Below are 26,771 nucleotides of genomic sequence, written 5' to 3' on the forward strand. Positions count from 1 at the left end.
TTAGCACTGGTAGCATGCCGCGACAGCGTGGACGTGAACCGTATGTGCAGTTGACGGACGTTAAGCGAGGGCGTATAGTGGGCATGCGGGAGGCCGGGTGGACGTACCGCCTGATTGCTCAACACGTGGGGCGTGAGGTCCCCACAGTACATCGATGTTGTCGCCAGTGGTCGGCGGAAGGTGCACGTGCCCGTCGACCTGGGACCGGACCGCAGCGACGCACGGATGCACGCCAAGACCGTAGGATCCTACGCAGCGCCGTAGGGGACCGCACCTCCACTTCCCAGCAAATTAGGGACACTGTTGCTCCTGGGGTATCGGCGAGGACCATTGGCAACCGTCTCCATGAAGCTGGGCTACGGTCCCGCACACCGTTAGGCCGTCTTCCGCTCACGCCCCAACATCGTGCAGCTTGCCTCCAGTGGTGTCGCGACAGGCGTGAATGGAGGGACGAATGGAGACGTGTCGTCTTCAGCGGTGAGAGTCGCTTCTGCCTTGGTGCCAATGATGGTCGTATGAGTGTTTGGCGTCGTGCATGTGAGCGCCACAATCAGGCCTGCATACGACCGAGGCACACAGGGCCAACACCCGGCATCATGGTGTGGGGAGCGATCTCCTACACTGGCCGTACACCTCTGGTGATCGTCGAGGGGACACTGAATAGTGCACGGTACATCCAAACCGTCATCGAACCCATCGTTCTACCATTCCTAGACCGGCAAGGGAACTTGCTGTTCTAACAGGACAATACACGTCCGCATGTGTCCCGTGCCACCCAACGTGCTCTAGAGGGTGTAACTCAACTACCCTGGCCAGCAAGATCTCCGGATCTGTCCCCCATTGAGCATGTTTGGGACTGGATGAAGCGTCGTCTCACGCGGTCTGCACGTCCAGCACGAACGCTGGTCCAACTGAGGCGCCAGGTGGAAATGGCATGGCAAGCCGTTCCACAGGACTACATCCAGCATCTCTACGATCGTCTCCATGGGAGAATAGCAGCCTGCATTGCTGCGAAAAGTGGATATACACTATACTAGTGCCGACATTGTACATGCTCTGTTGCCTGTGTCTATGTGCCTGTGGTTCTGTCAGTGTGATCATGTGATGTATCTGACTCCAGGAATGTGTCAATAAAGTTTCCCCTTCCTGGGACAATGAATTCATGGTGTTCTTATTGCAGTTTCCAGGAGTGTAGTTTTAGCTGACGTAGTGTTAACATAGCATGAGTTCTAGAGTCATCGCAAAGGCTCTGTGGTCATGAAGCAATGTTCATAGTCAGCAACTTTTCACCAATAATCTCTATGCCGCGCTCTCTCTGTATTATGGGCACTTCATGCCTATACCAATAAAGCCCAAAATGTTACCGCAATGACAAAAGTGGCGTAAAATCTCCTAAGATGTCTGAAAGAAATTTAAAATGTCTGCCAAAAGTTATGTAAGACTTGAAAGACAGAAACTTCGTAAAAATATACCTAATAATAATTTTACTATTTTAAGATATAAATGATAAGCCGGGCTTATCTGGTGATATGCAATCCATGGGCAAAGTATTAAGAAAAAATATATTAAATGAATGATTTTATTGTTAGCTTTTTATATGGGTACTTATTTGTTGTTTATACGTATTAGAGCATATTGATATGTCAAGGAATGTAAATAACGTGTGAAAACGTTATTGACCTCTAGAATTCGTTTTATACAAGGAGGATACCCTACTGTTTCAAGCAAACGCTTGTTAGAGCAAAGAATTGATGAAAATGCATCCCTTTTCGAAATACTCTGACAGAAAAGTGCGGAACCAGATTCGTCATTCCTCATTCTTCCTTCATCACCAAAAATTTTGGCCTGCGAGAGTATTCGCGCTTTTTTGTGCTGAGAGAGAGTAGGATTGATACAGTAAGGGTGGAATGGAGCGAAGAGATTACCAGTGTGAGAGTAATAGAGAGGAGATAGTGATGGTGGGAGAGAGAAAAACTGATCGTAAAAAAGGAAGACACATGGATGAAGACAATTTCAATGGAAGCTAAAGAGAGAAGAAGAACATATTCATATTTTTTGTACTTTGACATGGGTATTTTTCATCTGGTTACTGTATGAATTCTGCGTAAGTTGCTTCTATGTGGAATGTACCACAAGATACCTTATAGAACAATTATTGTGCTATGTTAAACAGAGCAATCAAGACCAAGAAGAAATGATTATAAACTATGTTCTTTATGTCTACAGTCTTAAATGTTCATCTGTGAATTATGTGTGACGTATTAACACAGGATACAACAATCCACTACATTCTTTTCTCCAGTACCATCAATTTGGGATGTGTCAATAGTAGGACTGCTTTCTACGGTGTTTTGAAGGGAGTTAAGCTTTCCCTGTTAAAAGTATTACTTCCAGAAATGGAGTTGATACGTTATCCACAAACAAATGAAAACGGGAAATGGAAGAGATCGAAGTAAACAAAATGCACTCTTTAGTATTCAATGAAGGGAACTATCATGATGGAAAAATATAAACTGTTATAGAAAAAAAACTAACACAGATGTGCAAGCAAGGCTTACGAATTACTTTAAACACAACACATGGAAGAATCTGAATATGCTTCGGGAACACAAGATACCTCCATTAACTGTAAACAGCAATTTAAAGACGACATACGTGAGAGTACTCGCAGAAAGTAACAAACTTTGGATATATGAACAATCTGAAAAGACATTTGTAGAGCTTAAAACTAACGAAATGACCACTTTAAATGGCAGTTCGTTCTTGAAAGCGGTAAAGTTAGCGTTCTGCACAGTAATTTTGCAAGAATTGGTAAGAGAAGTGTTAGATCTATACCCAAGAAGATTTCGAATGATTCAACAATAGTGTGAAGCAGGAAATAAAGGACAAAATTAAAGTCCCAGTATACATACTGCTGGAATAATTGTAAATAGGAACACAGCTAATTGTTAAAGGTATAAGACAGATAGTTTACAGCAATATAATTATATATGTACTGAAATTTGAGAACATGGATACTTTATATTTATCGAATTACTGGTTGGAAAAAGAACAATGTGTACCGCATGTAGATATGAATTATAAATTATAAATTAAGCTGGGTGTTGTCAGAACTACAGCAAACAAACATAATGAAAGCATCGTTTTATGTGTTTAAGTATATGCAAATTTAATAAAGATTTTGTACTAGAATATCTGTTTTCGTTATTCATTAACCCACCAGGTGTGGGTTGGTTTCTTTTGCATCCAACAGTGATTCGCATCCCCGACCCAGGCATACTATATACAGCGTGTTTGCAGGAGAACATGTTTATCTTTCAGATGCCTAACCAGAAATATAACTTATATCAACATAATGCTAGCTGTCAAAAGCAGCCATTATATGATGAGAAAACGCAAGGTTTAAGATGGAGTTTGCTTGTGTTACAACTTCCTACAAAATTCTGCTCCGTGATCATTTAACATAGACTGACAAACGTTTCAGTTTCTCGTTTGTTGATAACACGGAGTACTGATCAACTTAAGTTGTCAAAATTTTTACATACTGTAAGGGTCAGAGATGGGAGTACTATAGTCGTAAACTCCTATCACATTTCCTGTAATGTTTGTGTGTGTGTATGTATGTATGTGTGTGTGTGTGTTTGTGTGTGTGTGTATGTGTGTGTGTGTGTGTGTGTGTGTGTGTGTGTGTGTGTGTGTGTGTGTGGGTATGATGATAAATCATTGATCAGGTTGGCACGTATAGGAGATAAGACTGACCATTTACACATCATCTGGTATGTACGCTCAAAACCGACGTACTAATATGCTTTTGGACATAAATATGTTGGATATGCTGGAAATTTGATATTTTGGCAGATTTCTGATTGTCACGTTTCTGCCGTGAAATGATCTTCCCGGAAATGTTACTTCATCGCTGCCTCACAGTTGCTGTGTCTCATTTCTCTTGCGCCGACTGTAGCACCCCGTTAAAATTCACTTAAATGTAGATAACCTGCCATTGTAGCAGCAGTAACCAACTTAACGACTGAGCCAGACACTTGCTGTGAGCGTTGTCTACCGCAGCGCCGTTTTCTGCCTGTTTACATATGTCTGCACTCAAATGCATTAAGCATTCCTATACCAGTTTCTTTGGCTCTTCAATGTATATCCCTTTCTGTGGTCCTGTGGTAGTTAAGTTACAAAACTTGAAAAAGAGGGGCAGATATAATGCTAGTTAGTGAAGTGCGATGCCAGGAAGAACAGGAACTCGAGAGTGGTGGGTAGTGTTACCAACCGAACGTCAGATAATTTCACCACAGATAAAGGTGTAATAATGAGTAAGAAAGTAGAAAGACTGATGAATTATTATGAACAACAAAGTCAAATCATTTATGTCCTAATATTTATGTTGGACGCAAAACCGACCCACTACAAACGCAGAAGTATAGGGGCTATAAAGCTGAGTTGTTGACCTAAGATATCTCCCGAACCGTTTAAGATATCGTACTGCTATTATTACCCAAATGAATGTTAGACAAGTTTTCACTAAATTGCCGTAACATGTTTTATTTACTTAGCTATTCAAAATATAACTTCAATATCTCCACTACTAATATAATACATTTTAAACACACGAATCTAAGCTCATTTCGTTACACAAAATCTGATTAATAATTGTGAAATAATTAAAATACAGATTTTAAGGTTTATTTGTTTTTAACAAGAAACAGATTGCTACCTTACGTGTAAAATCGTGTTTTTGTGTAGTTCTGTTGGAACAGGATGATGGGGCGCTCCAGCTTAACGGAGTTAAGTTAGTCTACTTAAGTCGAAAAGGTTTAGTTTGAAACTGACAGACCGACCCACCAACTGGAAGGTAAAGGATTTGGCAGCCAAGAATAATACTTCATTCTCTTGTTTCTCAAGAGTATTGAAGGAAAGTAGCAGGTAACATAGTGTATGGATTTGTAAAACTGAAAATAGATGCATAAAGATTTTCAGATAACTACTTCAGGTTATCGGTTTTATCTCAAGACAAAAATCATCACAGAGTAAGCAGGAAACGGAAGGAAGAATAAATTTGGAATGAAAATAAATGTTCAGGGAGAGGAAGTAAAAACTTTGATTTTAGCCCATGACTTTGTAATTCTGTTACAGGCTGCAAAGGACAAAAGGAGAAATAGGGTAAAGCAGTGTAACAGAATCAAGTTAGGTTACGCTTAGAGAATTAGATAATGAAATGAGCGGTTAATGTAAAAATGGAGCTTTGTTATTAGTGTAGCTAATAATTATCACCGGAGTAGAGCTAATACAGCGTGCAACTGCAAGAAAACGGAGATAATTAATGTATAATATCAATTTAAGTTTTATGAAGTGTTCACTGAAAGTATTTGTAGCGCAGGTCTGTAAATAAACGAAACCTTGGCGAAAATGGTACACTAAGAAAGGGATTGGAAGCTTTTGAGATGTGGTGCTGTAGCAGAATGCTGATGATTAAGCACATCGGATAACTAATGGTGAACTAATCCATGAAATATGAGATAATAGAAATATAAGGCAGGATATGCGTGTAGCAACGGATCAGTTGTTAGAACAAGTCGTAAATCATCAATGAATAGCGATTATAGAAATACAGGAAAGTACATGGGTCAATTGTTGTGGAGGGAGACTAAGCCTTGATTGTAGTAACGAATTTCAAGTACATGTAATATACTGAAGTTATGCCTACATGAACAGACACGTAAAGTGTAGACTAGCATAAAATGCTAAATCAAGGGAGCATTCTGACAGAAGACCACAAAAACAACATAATGAAGCAAACAGATATGTCAGAATGTTACCGGTATCTGATATATGTTTACGTATAAAATAAAAGACTTGCTTCTGTGTTCTTTACAGTGTGACCTCTAGTTAAAATTTTTCAATAATGAGGTTACTAGACCGGATGGAATAGAGGAAGCCACGCCGCAACTCACATATTTCGAGCAATTAAAATCCTTTAAATATGACATCACTATCGATATTTTGATCAACACTATTATCACGGTATCCTCTTTGTAGACGGGAGAAAATTTCAAACTAATACATGGATTCACATCTAGAATGGATACTAGGGCTTCCTGTGAGTCAAAAAACTACCATCATCGCTTCCTACACTTTCTCCTGTTTCCCGTTTTACGGAGATATTCCTTCGCATGGGGCAACGTTCGCTATATAACATGCCTTACACCAATCTAAATATATCACTTTGGTCCTAATGGTTTCCAGTTAATGTCTTGTATGTATGTTTATTGTTTGTACATCACTTTTCGTCCACCGCACACGAAATGTCTTACCTGGGAAGGGGCAAAGACCATAGGAGCTAACGAATCTCTCATCGCTGACGATCCGTCATTCAGGGAGTGTTTGTGGTAGGTGACGTTTATACTCACAGTGAGATGGAGCAGCGGAGGCTTAGGCATGTTAAAAAGAAGCCTCTGCTAACAACTGCGTAAACTGTTTACTCTGGAAGTAAAGGAACATGACGCATCTAAGTGGATGAGATCAGTAACGTCTAATCAAATTCGTACTCGTTATTTACAGAGTGCGAGCTTCAATACTGCAGCAGTATCTCCGACCGGAAAATTTTGTAACATCGCAAGTGAATATCATTAGTAAAATTAATCTTCGACTGGTGAATTTGACTAAAGTTTATCCATCGTCTTGCAGCATATCCCCCTTGAATGAGTTACAGCCGTTTAGTTATATGTATTACTTACAGGCTTATCTGTGGATGTTCGACACAATTTATTCGTTACACTTCAGCGCGTGTATTAATTCTTAGGGTGGAGGTACGCGATGAGTCTTCATTTGTCCCAAACGCTCTTATCCACGCTCCAAGGGAACATTTGGTACTCGTACGTCAGACACTGTTGATGCCACATTCATTCAGAATCGAGTACACATATCAGTAAACTTTATGTTGCTGTATTATTCACCAAATCTTAGCTTAAATTTTTATAAATTGGTGGCAGTACTGCGTAATGGAAATGTTAACTTGCTCACTGTATTCAGTAATCATCTTTAGTAAGTTTGAATACGATCGCTTCAACAGATGAATACGTTCAGTTAATTTAACACAGAATGCCATATTTATAACTTGTGCTGGGCCAAAGATGACGATATGGTTATCCGATGAACGACCAAAATGCCTCGTTTGCGTTCTTCATAATCGTAATGGGTACCATCGTAACGTTGTAGAAGTAAATAGTTATACACATTCAATATCTGATCATAATTTTATTTATGTTGAATGTTTGTGACTATACTTGAACCTGTGTGTTCATAGGAGTATGAATCCGGTTTCCTGCGTTTTTTTTTTTTAATTTCGTATTGAGGAGGAACTTCCTCATAGCACAAAGAATAGTAAAGGGAGGGGTTTCATATTAACTGGAGAAAGGAAAAACTGAAATCACAATCCTTACAACAGATCTCGTGTAGCGAATAGCTGTCTGAGTCTATGAATTAAATCTCATTGGTGTCGTTCACGGAAGGCATATGTGTTTGCACTCCGCATCGTAGAGCACCTGAAAAGATCTGAGCTATTGTGATAACAAAATATCGATGTATTCGTCGCTGCACCCACGTGCTATTAAGTTACACTGTAACTCAAACTTACCTGGGAGGCTAAAATTTCGTTTAAAGGTAGTATATTCTCTCTCTGCTTGAAACATAGTGAAAGAGAAGCGCAGTTCGTTCCAGAATGTGGTTCTTAAGTGAAAGCATGTAACGTTTCAAATAAAAATCAGAAGAGCAAAAATACGTACTAAGAAATCCGAAATATATGAGTACTGAATATATATTGATCAAAAAATGAACACAAATTCCTTTTTTTCACTTACAAGTGCCCTTTAACAGACCATGTGTCTTTATATGAAACTACCTACACAGAGACAAGGAAAATCATAACATATTCATATTAACACCCATGATATAACACAACGAGTGGACAGCAATGAAATAATGAACATGCAGACCTGGACATCTGAACAGAAAATAGATATCCCACGGATCAAAATCAGTAATCGTACATTGCATCATTAATCAACAGTTTCAGCAGTAAGCGGGCTACAACATGAAAAATCCCTGACGCGGTTTTTTGGGCTGCGAACAAAAATCAAAATTTTCTTGATGAAACGAATCGTCCTCTGGCTGAGTTAAAAACAGAGGGGATGTGGAAATTATCATTTTACACACATTTAACTTAAAATGTGAACGATGTTAATTTAAAAGCTGGAAAAGAGAAACAGCTACTGCCTGTCTTTACACTCATATTAAATCCCTTCGACAAAAAACTGTTTTGTTTTAGTTTCAACTGAACAAAATATGTTACACGCATTTAATTCATGCAAAATAAGCAGTCATTAATCAGAGATTCTATGTCCGGTAGATTTAGCAAAGTGAAAGTTTGAGAAAAAAAATTATTTTCACTCTCATTTTTCAGATTTCGCTGCAACCGCAAACAGTATCAATATTTTTCAAAATAGTTTAAAGGTCGATATAGAAACTCTTGCCATAGAACTCATAATGGAAATCATTGATTTGCAAAGTAGCGATTCTTATAAATACTAATATATCAATGCTTGGAATTACCTAAGAGTCTTCCATTCACACAGTTTTATAAATTGCATAAGTTTGCTTGCTGCTTCATTTCCACTACCAGCACTACTTACCTCTGTGAAAAAACATCCTCCAAAATTAAGTATACACTGCAGCCTAAATTAAGATATGAGCATTTGAAGTAATTTATGATAATTTCCACTAGCTGATTTGACCCACGACTGCAAACAACTATGAGGAAACAGTTACAACTACACAAATCTCATTAATCACAATTACAATACTTAAATACATTATTTGAATTGCGTATGTATGTCACTTAATTACGGTAAATTTTTAGGAATTTGCATAATCGTTGACTGTTAAAATGTTCAGTTACATTATCTGTGTCATTTAATGTGTGTCTTAATTGTTCACATGGTAAGAAACTTATTATGTTACTATTTTGAATGAAACTTTCATTGAAATGTTACACTGTACAGTATTACTTAGCTTAATGAGGAGGATTCTCTACTGAAACTTAATCGTAATCAACACTCGTTAAGTGTAACATTTTTTCCGTAGGGATCCATTTAAAATTGATCAATGTGTTCCGTTACAACAATGTAGGTATTCAAACAGATTTATAATTTAGAATTGAAATTTTTTATCTATTGTACAGTTCGTTCCATTTTAGAAGATAGTTGTATAGAGATATTTGTTTACGTATGTGTTTCAAGATATGTGGAAAAAGAGACGTATTATTATCATAGGTTAAATTCGTTGCTTTAACAGCTATTGTCTTACGGGCGTGTTTAATGAATTCATGTCAGTTAACGATAATAAATCAGAATTGTAATTAATAATGAGATACTGGAAGGTAAAAGACTGTCATGCACCGTCGAAGACAACATCTTACAGCATCGTTGCCGGTATTTGAAACATCGTCGAGGAAGCCCGAGCAGTGGTACGGACAACAATTGCGGTGCGAGATACACTGCAATCAGTACAGCTGACTGAATACAGTACCGCCGGCGATTCTTTTCTACAGAGTGGTAGTTTATAGGAGAACGTGTGACTTTACAGTGGTGAGAAAGACCGATCCCGCCCAAAATGCGGTTTCTGAAATTGGAATTAAATGAAAAGATGACACTAAACAGACGCTCTGTATGAAATATCGTTCTATAAGAGGGTCAGTTTCTTACATTTTCTTCTGATTGTTTTGCTACTCACCTTCTCGGCAAGCAATGTTGGACTGTAACAAAAACAAAACAAAAAGAAAAGTTATAGGCCGTAAACCACGTACTTGTGACTCGTTGCCGTGGGCCTGATTGATGGTGTTCGCGGGCCAGTGTTGTCCAGCGGGCCGTATTATGCTGACCCCTGGTCTTTACTAAACACATCGGCACGTCCTCACAGCATCAAGCAGATGAACAGACTGTCTCTGTCCACTGACCATGCGGCCCTCGCTGACCGATTCTACCCACGAAACACTTCTATTGGACGGTTCGCGTGAGAGTTCGAGCAATTTGCTTGAGACGTGGCCTGCAATCGAACGGTAAGCTACTGAAGTAGACGAGTGAGTGACTAAGGTCCTTTTAGAGAGACAAGTGCTTATAGATAAATTTTAAAAGTTTTCACATAAAGATACCGGAGCTATTAGTTTTCATCGATTCTTTGATGCGCTTTAAGGGTTTTTACGCCTTCGTATGATCTATTGGCGGCATATGCCAAATAGGGAATTTTAAGTTTGCTAATGGTTTCAACGTCACCCGCCGACAGATAGCATATTGGAACAGTTACCATAGCGCCATCTGTGTCTACCATTTATAAGCTAGAAGGCTCAATGCGGTGCTAACGTGTGAAGTAAGCAGACAACCATACGATGAGGACAGCCAAATGAGCGAGTTAGGAAGGGGTCAAATTGTTTCCTTCCGAGTGGCGAGATGGTTCTTTCCGAGAACTGATACTCAAGTTGGACATGCCCTACAGGAGATAACGATGTCGTCGCACAACAGTTTACAAAAACATAGAGAACACTGAACTTACTACAACATCAGGAGACAAGAATAATCGCATTCCAATGAAGAGTGTTGCAGCCCATGGTCTGGTCGATAGACCTTGCGTATTTCTTGGATGTTCTCTTAATTTTAGCTAGGACATAAACGACACATTTGAACATGGAAAAGGATAGTTTACTGTTGCCATAGTGAGAGGTGGTAGCGGAGTGTCTGGTGTACCTGGACTTGAAAGTTTTAATGATAGAGATGTAATTGCCTATCGTACTTACCATGTGTTTGAAATTGCAAATAAAGACTTTGCTAGTATCAGAGGTCACGTTAACATTCTAACACCTGTAGACGAGGATCTGGACGTACACGCAGCACAGACGTCCGCCCGCCGTACTGTAAGGACAGCGTGAGACTACCACGCCACAGATAAGATGGTTTTTGAGATCAGACTTATCAGCCGGATATTACCAATAGGAAAACGGGCACACGCACCTCCAGCCCGTCTTCCACTAACGCCACAGCACGGCACGGCTCAACACGGATTCAGTTGGAAAAGGAAATGGCACGCCGTAGGCTTCAGCCATGAAAGCAGATTCTTTCTGCAGCAGATGATGGTTGTTTGTGCGCACTTCGTAGACCTGGCGAGGTGCCTCCTCTCGCTCACCTCTGCTGTGTCTGAAGGGAACGTTCTGCGAATGTTGCCATGCCGTTCTTTTGCCATTCTTGCAACAGGAAGGACTGCATTAATTGATAGGAACTCTGATTGTTGTGTGCAGATGCGAGCTGAACTGGCGACCCTTCGCTCACAAATTCAAGCTGCGTTGGATTCCGTCACACAGCTTGAGGCCGCTGCCAGCGGGCGTGACTGTGGGGGATCGGACGCGGGGATGCGAGGGACGTCGAACACGTTCCACGTGTCCTCCGATCGGTCCACTACTGTGACCTCCCCGGGTACTGCCTGCACTGATGTTGATCCCTCACCCGTGGCCGAGTGCGAGATCATTCCAAAGTCTGGCAGGCACAAAAAATTTCCGAGGGGCCGATCGTAGGGCCTTCCCGGTTCGTTTGACGAACAGGTTTCGGCGTTATCTATGACTGATGATGTCTCTGAGCCGGATGCAATCGTCCACCATGTTCCACAGGAAGCTTCTCGGCCCGCAAGGTCTGTACTTTCACAGAGGGTGGGTTTGCTGGTAGTTGGGAGCTCCAACGTTAGGGGCGTAATGGGATCTCTTAGGAACATGGGGGAAGGAAGCCAGTGTGAACTCCGTGTGGATTCCGGGGGGAGTCATTCCGGATGTGGAAAGGATGCTTCCGGATGCCATGAACAGTACAAGGTACCGCCAACACTGCAGGTGGTGTCTCATGTCGATACCAATGACGTGTGTCGCTTTGGATCGGAGCAGATTCTGTCTGGTTTCGGGCGGCTAGCGGAAATGGTAAACACTGCCAGTCTTGCTTCCGGGATTAAGGCGGAGCTCACCATCTGCAGCATCGTCAATAGAACACTGTGGTCCTTTGGTGTACAGCCGACGTGGTTCTGTGGCCGTGTAGGCTGCACAATCCTTGACTTGCGCTATCGATTGGTGGGTTTCCGGGTTCCGCTTGATAGGTCAGGAGTCCACTACCCACGGAAGCAGCTACACGGGTAGGGGGTGGGGGGCTGTGTAGAATGGACTGGGCGGTTTTTTAGGTTAGAGGGTCTCAGGGAATCACAGAAGGGACGTCGGTCTAAAAGTGGTCAGGTAAACACAGTAAGGTAGTTGTAGAAACGATTGGTATTACAGGTGTAAATTGTAGTAGCTGTGCTGGGAAAGAACCAGAGCTACCAACCCTAATAGAAAGCACTGAAGCTCAAATAGTTGTAGGTACATATAGCTGGCTAAACCGGGAATGAGTTCAGCAGAAATTTTTTCAAACAATCTAACAGTGTCTAGTTCATGAGCCCACTTGAATCGTAAATGGTTGCGAAAGCATAGTTGACCTTTTAGCAACAAATATTCCTGGACAAATAGTGAGTGTTGTGACGAATACAGGGATTACCGACCACAAGGCAGTTGCTGTTATGCTGAATACCGTAACGCCTACAACAATCAAAAAGAGACGCAAAGTTTATGTATTTAAAAAAGCTGATAAAACTGTTCTTAACGTCTTTTTAAGAGACAGTCTTCATTCCTTCCGATCTGATCATGTAAGTGTAGAAAAGTCGTGGATGGTTTCAAAGAGATAGTATCAACAGCAATTGGAAGATATATATACCACATAAATTAATAAGTCATTGTACTGATCCCCCATTGTACACAAAACGGGTCAGATCGTTGTTGCAGAACCAAAGAAAAAAGCATGGCAAATTTAAAAGAACGCAAAATCCCCAAGATTGGCAAAGTTTTATACAAGTTCGAAATATAGCGCTTAATTCAACGCGAGATGATTTTAATAATTTCCACGACGAAATTCTGTCCCGAAATCTGGTAGAAACCCCAAAGAGATTCTGGTCGTACATAAAGCACACCAGTGGCAAGAGGTAATCAATACCTTCACTGCGCGATAACAACGGTGAAGTCACTGATGACAGTGCACTAAAGCAGAGTTATTATACACGGTTTCCGAAACTCCTTCTCCAAAGAAGACTAAGTAAATATTCCTGAATTCCAATCAAGAGAAACAGCCAAGATTAGAAACTTAGAAGTATATATCCTCGGTTTAACAAAGCAGCTTAAATCACTTAATAAAGGCAAGGCCTCCGGTTCAGACAATATACCTGTCAGACTCTTCTCTGTGTGTGCTGATAAATAGCTCAATATTTAGCAATTATATCCAACCACACGCTCACAGAAAGATCTGTACCTAAAGACTGGAAAATTGCTCAAGTCACACCAATACCCAAAAAGGGAAGTAGAAGAATCCGCTGAATTACAGGCTTGTATCACTAACGTCGATTTTGCAGTAGAGTTTTAGAACATATACTGTTTTCGAACATTATGAAGTACCTCGAAGAAAACGATTTACTGACATATAGTCTTCACGGATTCAGAAAATATCGTTCTTGTGAAACACAACTAACGCTTTATACTCACGAAGTAATAAGTGCTATCGACAGAGAATGTCAAATCATTCAAATGTCTCTGAGCATTACGGGACTGACGTCATCAGTACCCTAGAACCTAGAACTGCTTAAACCTACCTAACCTAAAGACATCAAACACATTCATGCCCGCAGCAGGATTCGAAATTGCGACTTTAGCGATAGCGCGCTTCCAGACTGTAGCACCTAGAACCGCTCGGCCACAGCGCTGGACAACAACAACGGCCGGCCGGTGTTGCCGAGCGGTTCTAGGCGCTACAGTCTGGAACTGCGTGACCGCTGCGGTCGCAGGTTCTTCCTTCAGGGTAACGACATCGCTCGATTAGAGGGTCCAGCATGTTCTCCACTCATTAACCCTATCTAGTGTGCTATGACTGATTGAATCTGTTTTTGGGTGACGTGACCCTCCAACCACTCTGAGGTATCTACGCTGAATCGCCTTTGAAGATCGGGTCAAATTGGACCAACAGTGCCTTGATGAGTTTGTGGATAGTATGCAATGACGAACACAATCATGCAGCAGTGCAAGAGGACGTGCTGCTGGGTATTAGAAGTACCAGCGTGTACAACAATCTCGACCACGACCTCTGAAGATATTCCTTTATCGTGGTACAATATACAATGTGTGGTTTTTATGAGCAATAAAAAGGGCATAAATGATGTTTGTGTTGATTTCTTTTCCAGTTTTCTCTACAGGTTCCGGAGCTCTCGGACCCGAGGTGACCCAAAACTTTTTTTGACGTGTGTATATGTAAAGCCATGTAACTCGAATAAGAACAAATTAACATGTTGAAGGTTCTTCCGCTGAAAATGCTGCTTTAGTTTAGTCTTAGTAGTAGGAAAGGGAAATTTTGTTAAAATTCAGTAAATGCGTGGTTGGGCGATGACGTCTGGTGCCGCTGGCAGTGTATGGTAAAAGTCGGCAGCCAGTGGACCAGGCAGAGTAAACACGGCGCAGAGCTACAGCGGAGCATTGCACATACGTTTTGTAAGCTTTAAGTAACTGCGATGTATGAGGCAAGGCAGTAGGCTTGAGAAGGAAGTGGCGATGTGTAAGTGGCTGACGTATGGGAATGCACCCCTGCCATAGTTTCTGTCTCTCTCTGACACTGCGTCAGAAGCCAGGAGAAAGCAATATAAATAGTCAGGCACTTTTAGCTTGAAGGGAGTGCTAGGTTAGTCGAGAGTCGGGTCGGACCTGTGCTGGTCTACTACGCTTATTGGGGCCAGTCTACCAGAGATGTTGTAAATATTCAGTGTAAACATGTACTTTGTTTCTATGTATTTTTTCTGGCTGTATTCCACCTCGTTGGGACACAACAGCGGGGCGGGACTGAACGACATCTGGGTACTTGGAGACTGCATGGTCTGCTTGAAGGAGGGCAGTGGCAGAGGTCTGCTGCGGGTTCAGGATGGTCCACGTTCAGTTCCCATCTGGCCTACTGAAAAAGCGTTAGGGACGGTGGCGGATGTTGCCATCCGTCAAGATCCACTAGCAGCAAGTTGCGGCACGGCGTCCAGGAGAGCGCTCGTTCGAGTCTGGTCCTGTCCTGGGAGCAGCAGTGGCCGAGGGTCACGGGCGACCAGTACAACCACCTTCATCCCATGGTCGGACAGAGCAGGCAAAACGGGGCGGAGGTTGGTGGGGACCAGGGACTGTAGCAGTCTCCGGAATCACGGGCAGTGGAGCGGCGCCAGTCGCTACTCCTCGGTGGGCGGCGACAGGGCGTGCTCGGCTGACCTCCATCGTCGTGCTGCCTTGATGACCGCAACATCGGTGTCGGCAATCCAGGAGTGCTCAGACGGCCGGACTCGCGATATAGCGCGAGGGTTGCGCGCCTACATCACGCTTCTGATTAAAGGAATACTTCCGAATACCGCTGTGTCACCCTGCACTGCCCCTTGACGCTAATGAACTTTCTCACCCTCCTGACGAGGAACCGCGAGTTGGGCCTCGGAATCAGCTCTGTCAACTGGAGTCCCAGGTTCGACCATCGACGACCAGCAATTACATTAAAAACTCTAAAAAGAAGCAGGTTATTCATGTTATTTGTCAATTTAGGTGAAAAACGCATTAAAGTCATGTCGACAGTACAAAATTTCACATGCTGCATATTTAAAATCCATCAACATCATATTTTAATTTAAAAAAATAACGCTTATACAACGACGAGCTGTAAAATAATTTCTCCTAATTTTTGTGTTAATATACTTAAAGCTTTCTCAGTAAAATAAGCGTTATTGACAGTCTACATCTTTATTACTTATGCCTACTTATTTGCAATTCTCTGTCGCAGTAGATCTCTGATTTGTAGCGTTTTGAAAAAACGATATGTAACGTAACTATGTTGGTGCGTGAGAGACAGAGTGCTGTATTTGAACTTCGAAATCGAAAAGTTCATCCACATACGGAGCGCCCTCTCTTTAAGCATAACAATGCGAGACCATACATGGACGCAGCGACATCAGCAAAAATCTGACGTATAGGTTTCACTGTCATCGATTATCTTGTACGCATTCTACTTTAATCTGTTTCCATAACTTAAAGAACACCTTCGCGGACGAAGTGATGGAGACACTGGCTGGGTTGTGGCTCCGTCAAAAAATTCATTCTACAGTGAAGGCATTAACAAACTGGTCTCTAGTTGACACATATGTGTTCCTCGCCATGGTGAGAAATAAATATGTAGATATGAAGAATGTATATTTAAGTTGTTAACAACAATTCTTTTATTTAAATAGACAGAAAATTTGAAAAGGGAAATGCAAAGCCTCATTCTTGATTTACTAGAGACCGGTGAAGTGAAACAGAAGGAAGACAAGGATTTCTGGTCAGATGAGTATAGGGTAATATCAACAGCAGCAAAAATACTGTAGCAGAAGTATGATTGGTTATAAATAGGAAGACAGGGCAGAGAGTTTGCAGAATCCACAGCAAACCACCACCGACAACTATAATTCGGTGGCCTACATGCCGACAAGCTGAAGTGGAAGACATAGACAAAGTATATGAAGATATTGAACGGAAAATGCAGTACGTAAGGGGAGATGAAAATCTAAGTTATGGAGGCCTGGAATGCAGTTGTAGAGGGAGGAGGAGAACAAAAGGTTACAGGAGTATAGGAGGTTGGGACAAAGTGTGAGAGAGAGGAGAAAAACTACTTGAGCTCTGCAACAGTTTCCAGCTGGCAGTATGGAATACTCTGTTCAAAAATCACTCGAGGAGGAGGTACACTTGGAAAAGGCCGGGTGATACGGGAAGACTTTAGGTAGGTTACATCATTGTCAGACAGAGCTTCCAAAATCAGATACTAGATTGTATGCCGTACGCAAGAGCAGATATGGACTCAGGTCAAAATTTAGTAGAGATGAAGAGTAAGGCGAAGTTTAAGAGATTACTGAGAAAGAATCAAAACGCCAAGAATTTTGATACGGCACTACTATGGGATGATGAGATACGATTCAAGTTCTCTAAGGCTATAGATACAGAAATTATGAATAGCTGAGCAGGCAGTACAGTAGGAAAGGGAATGGACATCCCTAAAACTATCAGTCACACAAGTTGCAAAGGAAATCATAGGGACGAACAACGTAAGCCCGAGGACACCATGGGTAACAGAGGAAATACTCAGTGGGTCGTTGGAAGACTGAAAGAGAAAAATGTTTAGGAAAAGTCAGAAACACAGAAATACAAGAAGCTGAGGAATGAAATAAATTGGATGTGCAGGGAAACTAAGACGAAATGGCTAACTGAAAAATGTGCAGAAATCGACAAAGAAATGATTGTCGGAAGGACTGACTCAGAATATAGGAAAGTCCAAACAACCTTGAGTGAAATTAAAAAGCAGAACTAGTAACATGAAGTGTGGAACCAAAATTCCACTATTAAATGCAAAGCAAAGAGCGGATATGTGGAAAGAGTACTCTATGAGCGGAAGAGTTGTCTGATACGATACAAGGAGAAACAGAACTCTTGTTTATAAGGGGCTGGACGTCGATGTCAGAGGTGAATCGTTTTAAGGGAACCAAAAATGGCGTAATCACAGTAAAGGAGGTCCGGACTGTAGCAGGGTTGCAGAGAGCCTCCCATTTGAATTTCTGCAGGAGTGCCGCGACTGTATTGGCCATATGAGGTTTTGCATTGTCGTGGAGCAGAATTATCCCACGGGTGAGATTACGTGGTCGTTTTGATTTGACCGCTAGGCAAAAGTTTGCGATTAACACTGGGGGTTCACTGCTGTCCCGTGCTGCATGAAGTGAATCAGAAGGGGGCCATCTTGGTCAAAGAAGAACGTCAGCATAACGTTTCCTGCATTCGTGTGGATGACGACGTCCAGCTGTACGTGTGGAACTGGTTCACATTGCAGCCCCGGGAATCTCATGAGACTGCCATTCACCAACTTGTGTCACAGTGGGACAAGTGTCTCAACAGCCAGGGTCAATATTCTGGCATACAGGTACTAATTTATGTAATTATGCCTCCGGATCGTTTCTTTTTGCGCGCCCCTTATAGAAGAACTGGGGTCCAGTATTGGAACAAGTTTTAAGAAAGATTTTGACGACTTATGATCAAATAAGGCAGAAGGGGTCAACAACATTCCATCAGAATTCCTAGAATCAGTGGGGGAAGTGGAAACAAAACGGCTGTTCACGTTGGTGTGTAGAGTTTATGTCTGACGACATACCATCTGACTTTCGGAAAAGTGTCATCCACACAATTCCAAAGACTGCAAGAGCCGACAAGTGTGAGAGGTATCGCACAATCAGCTGAACAGTTCATAAATCCACTTACTGACAATAATAACAAACAGAAGAATGGGAAATAAAATTTAGGATGTTGTAGATGAAGATCAGTTTGGTTTTAGGGAAGGTATCGGCACTAGAGAGGCAGTTCTGACGTTGCAGTTGTCAATGGAAGCAGAATAAAGAAAAATCAAGAAACGATCAGCATCGCGGATTACGCGCACGGCCTTAGGCGCGTTGCCACGGTTCACGCGGCTCCCTCGTCTAAGTGTTGAGTCTGCCCTCGGGCATGGGTGTGTGTGCTGTCCATAGCGTAAGTTAGTTTATTTTAGATTAAGTAGTACGTAAGCCTAGGGAGCGATGATCTAAGCAGTTTGGTCTCATAGAGACTTATCACCAATGTACGTTCATAGGATTTTTCTAACGTGGAAAAAGCGTTCGTCAGTGTAAAATGGTGCAATATGTTCGAAATTCTGAGGATAATAGGGATAAGCTACAATAGCGAGTGACGAGTGACGGGTAAGATACAATATGTACCAGAGCCGAGAGGGAATACTGCGGTGAAGTGCCAAAGAAACTGGTATAGATATGCATATTCAAATACAGAGTTATGCAAGCAAGCAGAAAACGGCACTACTGTTGGCAACGCAGTTATTAGAACGGCTACTGCTGATACAAAGAGAGGTTATCAAGAGCTAAGTTATTTTCAACATTGGTATTGTAGTCGGCGCACGGGCGATGGGACACAGCATCAGCGTGGTAGTGATGAAGTGGGAATATTTCCATACGACCATTTCACGAGTGTACCGTGATATTAGGAATCAGATGAAATATCAAATCTCCGACATCGTTGAGGCCGGAAAAAATTCCAGCAAGAACGGGACCAACGACTACTGAAGAGGCTCGTTCACCGCGAGAGAAGTGCAACGAACCACAGGCTGCTGCAGATTTCAGTGCTGGGCGATCGTGCAAACCATTCACCGAACCATCATCGATATGGGCTTTCGGAGCACAAGGCCACTCGTGAACCCGTAATGACTGCACGATGCAAACCTTTACGGCTCGCCTGGACCTGTCAGCTCAGACGTTGGACTGTTGATCGCTGCAAACCTGTTCCCTGGTCGGACGAGTATCGTTTCAAATTGTATCGAGCGGATGGACGTGTACGGGTATGGAGTTAACCCCGTGAATCCATGGACCCTGCACGTCAACAGGTACTATTCCAGCTGGTGTATTCTCTGTGATAATGTGGGGCGTGTGCAGTTTAAATGATAAGGGATCCTTGATAAATCTAGAAACGACTCTGACGGGTGACAGCTAGGTAAGCATCTTGTCTGATTACCTGCATCCATTTATGTGCTTTGTGCATTCCGACGGACTTGCGCAATTCCACCAGGACTATGCGGCGCCCCACACGACAACAATTACTCCAGAGTAGCTCCAGGAACACTCTTCTAGGTTTAAATACTTCCGCTGGCCTCCAAACACCACAGACATGCATTATTAAGCAAATCTGGGATGCCTTGCAACGCGGTGTTCAGAAGAGCTCGCCACCCCTTCTTACTTTCACAGATTATGGACAACCCTGCACGATTCATATTGTCAGTTCCCTCCAGCGCTACTTCGGAGATTAGTCGAGTCCATGCAACGTCGTGTTGCTGCGCTTCTGCCTGCTCGCGAGGGCTCCACACGATATTCCGCTGGTGTACCAGTTTCTTTAGCCCTTCAGCGTACGAGCGGCCGCAAAGAGCGAAGTGCTCGATCTAAAGACGATGTCAGACGGGGATGTAATCTTTCGTCTCTACTATTCAGTCTGTATATTGACGATGCTATGATTGGAATGAAAGAAATATTGAGGAGTGGAATTAAAATTCAATGTGAAAAGATATCAATGACACGATTCGCTGATGACATTGCTATCCTGTGTGAAAGTGAAAAAGAATTACGTGATTTGCTGAATGGAATGAATTGTCTAGTGAGTGCAAAATATGGACCGAGAGTAAAACGAAGAAAGACGAAAGTAATGAGAAGTACGATAAATGAGAACACAAGGAACTTAAAATCGGGATTGATGGTAAATCAGTATTGATGGTCACGAAGTAGGAAGCCAAAAAGCCTATGACAGACTGAGCAAGGAGGACATTAAAAGTAGATTAGTTCTTTAAAAAGGACGTTCCTGGCCAAGACAAGTCTACTAGTGTAAAACATAGGTCTTAATCTGAGGAAGGGTATCGAAGCATTTGGAATGTGGTGCTACAGAGGAATGTTGAAAATTCGGAGGATTGAGAAAGTAAGGAATGAGGAGGTTCTGTGCAGAATGGGAGAGGAAAGGAATATGTGGAAAAACTGGCAAGGAGGAGGGCCATGATGCTAGGACATCATGTAAAACATCAGAGATTGACTTCCAAGGTACCGGAGGGAGCTGTAGAGCGCCGAAACTATAGAGGAAGACAGAGATTGGAATACATACAGAAAATAAGTAAAGACGTACGTTGCAAGTGCGAGATGAAGCAGTTGGCACAGGAGAGGAATTTGTGGCGCGCCGCAGTAAATAAGTCAGACTGATGACTGAAAAAAAAAAAAACAAATAAAAAATTTCTGAATCATTATTTTTTGCTGACACCATTGTAAATAGAGAACTTTTTCTTATACCATATCTTATTACAGGAGTGGGAATATCAATACCACAGTGTCATGCAAAAGTTAGAGATGCTAAAAAAGTGGCATAAATAGGAAGATGAGGCTTCTAAAGTAGTTCTCTGATCTTTCAGTACATAGGAACACTACGAAACATGTTCACAGCTATTTTTAATTAATGACGTAACTGCATTAAACTTTAACTTTGATGACAGTGAAGGGTGAAAATGCAGACAGAACAATAAATACGGAAGTTGTCAGATTCTTTAGTACATCAAATTTCTTTTTAGAATTTCATTAATTCCACATGAACTTTAATCTAATTAGAATTTCTATTGCACAGACGACATTTATTTACTTGTCTCGAGAATTCACAGTAGACCAGAGGGACTGCTGTGGCTGTCGCGGTGGAACTGATGCTGCAGAAGTAACTGGCGATCCTTCATGTCGGCAGGCTGCTGCTCGAAACTTTCGTTTGCAGGTCAGGTGATGCATTTAAGAACTGCAGCATTGTTCTCCAGGATTGAGGAGTGCGATTATTACCTCCGGGCCAACTCCGCTGACGTTAAAAGCATTTCCATTCATAAAGGCTTCTTGCCGTATTCTTGAATATAACAAATCGAGTGATTTATGTCACATTACAATTTGAATTGATAGGTCAGCAGTAGATATTAATTAATTAATTAAATTATTAATAAATTAATAATAACTATTATCACCATTATAACGAGAATTGTGTCGCAATGTATACGAGTAATTTATTCGAGTAATTTAAGAAATCTCAGTATGATTTACATAAAAAACTTTGCATTACTCGCAGAATATTGATAGCCACATTTAACAGAAACGTATGTGAACCCTGTAGAGGGAATTAACACGGATTAAAAGTAGGCTATTCAGACGAAGGGCGAGAATTAAAAGATAAGATTAGTAATTGAAATGGAGAGAAGGAAAGAGGAACATAAAAGGATGAGAAAAGCATATAAAGAGAAGCCACAGGGGTGATGAAAGATAAAGGTTTAATCCGCTCTAGAATGTTTACTGGTTTTGAATAAGATTCAATTTACATGGTTATTTGTTCATAGTCATGTGGCTCAAAAGGAGAAGGGAATGGAGAAAGATTTAGTATTGTGCAAGGGCACAGTCAAGATGGTGGACGTTTCCGATCTGGTATTGCAGATAATAACGATGTAAATTATGTATTGAGGAGACAAGTGAATACGAAACCGATGAAATAAGCAGAGTTATTGCAGTTATTGCAGTGTCTTTACTTTACTGTGTCTGTGTAATCCGTTGCAAATGTCGTTGATATATACAAGCATATGATTCTTATTTATTTGATTCCTAAGTGAGTTTTCCTGAATTTACATGAACTTTTTTACTGTGTTCTTTCATCAATCAGTAAGACTATTTTTTCGGTTGAACGTTTATATTTTCCTTGTACGTATGTTTTTCTATTTCGTTTGTATGATTGCTGGTTTTAGAGATGTCCATTTCTCTCCAACTGGACTACCTACTATAGAATTCATTATCGCTTTGACTATCATTATAGTCTCAGATAACTTCAAATACATCTTCTCACGCCTCAGTACTTCAGTACCCCACATCTTTCCACACAGATATTTCCGCAAGGGTCCATCAAACTTCAGCCTACTCTTCAACGTCACTAAATTGTGGTGCGAGTCTACACTCTTATCTGCTCTTGGGTGCGGCTTACAATAAAATATCTTACTTCAGACTCCCTGTCTTACAATGGTGCATTCTAGCTGGAATCTTCTCATATCTCCAGGTTTTTTCAAGTATTGTTTCCCTCCTGTAATTTTTAACCAATGTATTTGTTATTATAAGCTGAAATTTATTGCAAACCTCAGTATTTCTTTTCTCTTATTCCTGCTACGAAACCCATATTCTGTTGCAGCTTTTTCATCGATTACATCCCTACAGCGAGTTCCTGTCCCCCATGATTATCTGATTACCATCTCATTTTACGTACTGAATTACCCGTTCAGTATCGTTATATGGTTTCTCTATCTGCTTATGACTTCGGTATCTATACCAGTAATATTTTTGTTGACGTTGGCTTCCTGTCGATTCTGATGAGAAAATTCCTATCACTGAAATGTTTGTAGCTACTCACTCTCACTTATCTTTCTATTCAGAAGGAATCCTTGGCCCGTTACATTATATTCTGCTGCTCTGACATTGTTCTATATTCGGCCGACCAGAATTCGTTATTTTCATTCCATTCACATCGCTAACACACACTTTATTTAAACGGTGCTTTGGCATCCCCCTTTTCCAGACATTCTAACTTCCGTATCATGATCCAACTTCTCACAGTCTACACTCCGACTCGTAGTATGTTGTTTATTCAATCATTTTCTCATAGTTACCTAACATTTTGCAGACCCATCCCGGAGATTCGAATGAGGGGCTGGAATCTTTCACTTGCCGAGGCATCATCATGAAACTATCTCAACAAATTACAGGCCATATGTCCGCCAGATACTAGTGAGGTCTTTGACTGTCGTCTGCATCCTCACGCCGTTGATCACTGGTGTGCTGGTTTTCTCGTCCTTTAGGGACCGTTTATAACCGCAAGGGCAAGACTTTGCCCTCAACATTTGTACTCCTTTCCGCTGTCCCTCACAATACCGCTAGAGGAACAAACGTGACTCCTTATACCAGAAGTCTTCGGCTGCCATTGCTGATATGTTTCTCAAAGTTAAGGTAGTGGTTAGAATCGAACCCGAGATCCTTAACATGTTGAATGCTAGTGATTGGTGCTACGTCGATATCACGGTTCCTCTATCACATTTTCATTTAAGAAAATATGTGAATCGTGGGAATTGATGGAAACCGACTATGTACTTTGTTTTTCACATTCCGAGATCAAATCTTACTAGAATTGGCGGCAGAAAGTCATTGATAATTTGAGATGAAATAAGAAATCTCAGTGATCAGGAACAACTTTAAGCAATGGCTGAATAACATGTTGTTTCTTATGAATGACACAGCTGGGATCGCATTATGAAGAGAGGAGCAATACATTGAAACCTCACCCGCATGAAATGTTCTTGTCTATCTGATTCAGCTTCTCGCTGGTCCGATAAACTTTCTATCACCTTGCTTGACGACGAAACTACTGATTTGTTCAGTGAGCGGTGGTGCATCGAGATGCGTTCCTTGCCTGGCAGATTTACTGAGGGGTTCTTGTCAAATAAGCCTACGTCCTGCTGCGAAACACGATGGCCACGTTTTGCCCACTCTCAGATGGACATAGCCCGGAGTTCAATCTGTTATCAAATAATCATACTTGGAGAGTTGTTGTCGCTTGCTAGTTTCATGCCTTGTTTTACACAGAACGTCGCAGTTGCGGTAGGACAGTGTCTAATAAAAATTACAGTAAGAGATTATATTCACAAAATGACTGTATTGATTCAAAATAGTCTCCCCCAAGAAATAATGAGAAGCTGAGAAAAACATATAGAATTGGGATAGAGGAACAAGGTAAAGTTGCAGATGATGAAAAAGGAAATGCTATATTAACTAATGAGATTGAAGCATCCATGAAGGAGATGAAATGCGGTACTGTTAAATTAATTGAAAAAGGAGGGTAAAAGGAATGTATTGAATTATGTAATCAAATATACATGGCCGGAAAATGGCCAAAGGACTTTACAGAACGTATCTTCATACCTATAGAAAAGAAAAAGAACAGCTAAAAGTGTGAGAACATACACATATCAAAAAACGTTTTGCATTACCTCGGTTCTGAGAGTTCCGGAAACTGTCCAGAAAATTACAATAGAGATCATCAAAAACATCATTTACCCCCTTCTTATTGATCATGGAAACCACACTTTGCATGTTGTACCACCAAACAGAGAGACCTTCAGAGGTGCTGGTCCAGTTTACTGTACACACGGGTATCTCTAATATCCAGTAGCACGCCTTCTTGCATTGATGGATGTCTTTATTCGTCGTGGAATACTATCCACAAGTTCATCAAGGCACTCTTGGTCCAGATTGTTCCATTTCTCAACGTCGATTCGGCGTGAATCCATCAGAGTGGTTGGTGAGTCACATCGTCCATAAATAGCCTTTTTCAATCTATCACATGCATGTTCGGTAGGGTTCATGTCTGGAGAACACGCTGAACCTTCTGGGCTAGGTGAGTCATTCATGGTGTTATGGGGTAATGATGAAGATGGTGGCCATTTGATAAGGTTCAGCTGACGAAAACACTTCACATTAACCGTGCAAGATGTCACTAAACTGGTGACAAGAGTAAAATTTTTGTGTTCTTAGCCACAATCAAACTAATTTATCGGAAATTGTTGCACAAATTTTGTCAGTCACAATAAATTCAGATCAATTCGACTAATGCCGCTACTGAAACGCACATTGAAAGCAAAATATGTGTACTCAATCGGTAGTCACGAACCCAACGGCCTCTACTCATTTTGAACCCGCTGCGTCAGTTACTTTCAGACTACCAATTCTTGCAGCTGTTCGTGCAATAGCTTAAGGCAATGAAACAATGTAGCATCAGTGTGTATTATTATGTTTTACGAAGTCCGTAAGTTTCGTTCCAAGAGACTATAACAGAACTTGCAGCTCGGAAGCATTTTCGACGTTAACGTGTAGGTGAAAGTCGCCGAGAGAAATTCAAGACCAGCTGACATTCAGTGTCTGTAAATCTACTAGTGATCAGAGAAAGATAACAATGCTGCGCGTGAAACAATTACATCACTCCACACTGTACCCACCCTTCCACTTTCCCGTAAACCTGGAGACAGCTTTTGTTCGTAACGGGTGAAAGGACTATTGTTAAATGCCAACAACGTTATCTTGCTTGCGAAAAATTCACAACAGCATTTCCGCATAACGTTAAACGTTTGGTATTGTCCGCTTAACTAAGAGACGGCAGACAAAGCGCTACTCGACTGCAGATTCGCTTACAATTCACAGCAGCAGCTCTTGAGTTCTTGACATCCATGTCTCAAAAGTACGAACGATAATGTTAAGGAACTTTAGCGGCATTACAAGACACAGTTGGCATACTCCCAAGGACCCACATCCACTCGCCGAACATTCCCACAAATACATTTGGTTATAACGTGGGGAAAAGTAGAGCACAATAATTGCAGTAATATTTTTGATTCTAGGTTATCAGGTGCCAGTTGGAATTACAATGGTGATGGTCCTATTTATTTAGTTTTTGTTTGCCCTTCAAACTGAAACTGATGTACTAGAATCGTATAGTCTCTGCCGAAAGTACTTTACTCATTTTCCCACTCTTATTACCAGTATTAGTGTGAGGGTGTTTGTCTGCGTGTGTGTGTGTGTGTGTGTGTGTTTATGGGAGGGGGGGGGGGGGGGGAGGAGAACTTCGTGCGAAGCATATCAGCATTTCAACAGATAAATGGAAACAAGTCCAGTTCACTCATTTAGCTCCGTCGACTTTAAACAAGTTGTAAATAGTCAAATAATAGAGTACCACATTAGTTATGTAACGTCTTGGTGGTCTTTTAACAAGGTTGGTGACCCGATGTATCGCAGAATAGAGAATAGCACTGCAGAGTCTATATGTGTAGTATTAAAAATTTACATCAGCATCTAGATACGTACGCGACAAATCACGATGAATTGCGTAACTGTAACAGAGATTAATTTTCTTTCCCGTTCGATTCAAGTATGAAAAGAGCGAACAGCGATAGTTTCAATCACTT

This window comes from Schistocerca gregaria, chromosome 3, assembly GCF_023897955.1.
Source record: "Schistocerca gregaria isolate iqSchGreg1 chromosome 3, iqSchGreg1.2, whole genome shotgun sequence".
NCBI classification, from domain to species: domain Eukaryota; kingdom Metazoa; phylum Arthropoda; class Insecta; order Orthoptera; family Acrididae; genus Schistocerca; species Schistocerca gregaria.